General features: G+C 48.1%; 1 pseudogene; it reads left to right on the forward strand.

Moving 5' to 3' along the window:
- Positions 1–448: 448 nt before the first annotated feature.
- Positions 449–3,038, forward strand: LOC130417068 (uncharacterized; annotated as a pseudogene).
- The last annotated feature ends 219 nt before the right edge of the window (positions 3,039–3,257 follow it).

The following is a 3,257-nucleotide window of genomic DNA, read 5'->3' on the forward strand; positions in this document are numbered from 1 at the left end:
TTTAAGAGCAAGCTCCCCACCATAGGGAATTCCATGGTGGAGGTTCAGGGGATGAGGTAGCTGGGGTTGGCAGGACCCCCAGTGTAGAGTCTTCAGTGGCTTTTCACCTCCATCTGAATTGGCGAGGTGGCGTTCTGCCTCCTCGCAGATTTCGCTGTCGCAAACTATGGATCGGGTAATCGCATCGATTTATCAAAGAACGTATAATTATGCGGGGCAGTCAATATGCTCGCTGAAAGCTGTAAATTTACTGTCGGCGTATCAAGCAGAGACTTTTGAGGAGATGGAACGTCAGTTGGATTCGGGCGCACCGAACCCTGTACTGTGGGACGAGATTTGCTTGGTGAATGATTTAATTCTGCACTTTTCCCGTGGCACGGTCCAGGGCTGCGGCCGCGTGATGGGATTGGCTGTGTCAGAGAGCATTATGGCTGTTTGAGAGAGCGTTATGGCTGAACCTGTCGGGCTTGGGCGATGCGCAAAAAACGGAGGTGATGCTTGCAGCTTACGGCCCTACGAAGGGGTTGTTTGGTCCATTGTTAAGAACGCTCTTATATGTACTTTTTTTGCAATGTATAGTTGCGTTTGTGTGTCTGTACTCTGTTTCAGATTTGGGAATCTATTGGCTGATCCGCCTGTCAATCTGCGGGCGTGGGGTTCTGACGTCAGAGATCACTCCACCAATTGCCAGTTACAGAGCGGCTTACGAGGGGTTGACACTCCGCCCACCTAGAGAAGAAAGTGGAAAACTGCCCTATTGTGTTCAGTTCGGTAAGGGCCAGTTTGAGTTGTTCTCCTCGAGCTCAGAAAGACGAGGGAGCTAAGTGTTGTGTTCAGTGTCACCAAGCATTCACGATATTTTCTTGAATGCTTTTATATGCAGGGGATTTAAGAATTAAGAATGCTTTTTCGCATTCAGGCAAAATGCTCCCCGAATTCAGAGAACATAAGAATAAACATTCCACTATCGCAAACAGCCGAGGGCGATATGTCCCAAACACAAAAAAGATTCTCTAAAGTCCAAATGCATTAAAAGCGCTCCCCTTGTCTCACCACTGGGGGGAGTGCTCACTCCTTCGCCAGCGGAGCTCTTCTCTCGGCCCGCATAACAGACTGGCGCGCATGCGCAGTTCCTTTGTGGGTCTTGGCAACGATTTCACGGGGATACAGGCTTTAATTTGCAATGAAACCACCTTGGTTCAATGGGGTTTTGATGTCAGTAGCACAGGGGGAATCGGTCGAAATGGAAACTCTGTTAAATGAACGAGTAATCAGAGTAGTGCCCGAGGAGGAGAGCCGTCAGGGTTTTTATTCACGCTATTTTGTTATCCCAAAGAAAGGAGAAACAGCGCTCTGTCCTATTCTGGACCTTGGTGTGTTAAACAAGCACTTGAGAAAGTATTCATTCAGAATGTTGACACACAAAGTGCTCTGTCGATCGATTCGTCCAAACGATTGGTTTGTGAAAGTCGATCTGACAGATGCTTATTTTCACATAGATATTTACCCCTCTCACAGAAAATTCCTCAGATGTGCACACCAAGGCACAGCATACGAATTTCAAACTATTCCATTCGGACTGTCTTTAGCCCAAAGGGTTTTTACCAAGTGTGTAGAAGCAACTCTGTTCCCTTTCAGGGATAAGGGAATAAGAATATTGTCTTACATAGACATTATCTCATATGCTCTCTCGTTGAGAGAGCAAGCAGTGAAAGATTGTATTAAATAACCTCAGCAATTTAGGGTTCAAGATCAACATGATAAAGAGCCGACTGGAGCCTTTTTAGCAGACAGATTATCTGGGGCTCAACGTAGATTCCCTCTCGTACCAAGTAACATTGACAGAGGAGAGGATCTTGTCTTTCACACAATGCCTCGACCGTTTTCAGATGGGGAAAGTGGTACCGTATAGACTATGCTTACGATTGCTGGGGCTTATGGCCTCAGTGATCTGTGTAGTGGAATTGGGGCTGCTCAAAATGAGACATTTTCAGCTCTGGATCGCGCGTTTGCGTCAGTGCTCTCTGCGGCATCTGGGCCGGCCTGTGAGGATCCCTCATGCGTGCATCAGAGCAATCAGGCACAGGAAAAGCCCTGTGACGTTCAGGACGGGGATTCCCTTAGGGGCGGTGTTATCGAGAGTGGCAACGGACGCATTATAGGGTGGGGAGCGAATTTAATGGGCAGGTCGGTGAACGGCTTGTGGCCTCCGAAGCTGACTCACAAACATATACATTATTTGGAGTTGATGGCAGTATGGTTAGCACTGAAACATTTTCTGGGCTTCATCAAAAGCCAGCATGTTCTGGTAAAGAAAGACAATACCACAGTGGTGGCTTACATCAATCAACAAGGAGGCACACGCTCTCTTCAGTTGGATCAGTTGGCAGAGCAGCTGATTGTTTGGGCCGATACAAGGCTTTTATCCCTCAGAGTTACTCACGTTCCGGGAATTATAAACATGGGAGCGGACTTGCTGTCCAGGGGAAATCCATTATACGGGGAGTGGAAACTTCACCCCCAGGTGGTGTCTCAAATATGGCAGAGATGCGGTCAGGCTGCCGTAGATCTCTTCGCCTCACAAGAAATGCTCAATGCCTCAAACGCTAAAGGATGGAAATGGACTGCTAGGTGTTGATGCATTAGCCCACCCATGGCCAGACATACTTCTGTATGCTTTCCCTCCTCTATGTCTAATTTCCCCCACTCTATCCAGGGTGAGGGAGCAGGGTCTATCGTTAATACGGTGGAGATGGTGGTCTAGTGGGTTAAACCACTGAACTGGTAAATCAAAAGGTTGCTGGTTCGATCCCAGCAGCCACCACCAGTGTGTCCTTGAGCAAGACACTTTACTCTACGTTGCTCCAGGGGGATTGTCCCTGTAATAAGTGCACTGTAAGTCGCTTTGGATAAAAGCGTCTGCTAAATGTAAATGTAATACTGATCGCTGGCTGTCCAAACCTTGGGTGGCAGAGATAATTCAATTGCACTATTCAGAGTGCCAGAGCCCCCCCTCTACGGGTCCTCCCTTTCTTTGAGGATCTCCATGGCGAGCTATCTCACCCATGGCAGAAACCTCATTCCTCCCGTGTTTTGTTCCTTCAACGTCAATTTACTCAACCATAGTTGGTGCGAAGACATGGTGATACATGGCGATGCCCATGGTGGAAGACACGCTGGCTGGCTAGCTATCTCTCCCCTGGGACGTCATCATCCCTGAAAAAGCCTTCTCTTCCCACCAAGTCTTGCAGAGTCAC

Source organism: Triplophysa dalaica, unplaced genomic scaffold (assembly GCF_015846415.1).
Source record: "Triplophysa dalaica isolate WHDGS20190420 unplaced genomic scaffold, ASM1584641v1 Contig11, whole genome shotgun sequence".
Classification (NCBI taxonomy): Eukaryota; Metazoa; Chordata; class Actinopteri; order Cypriniformes; family Nemacheilidae; genus Triplophysa; species Triplophysa dalaica.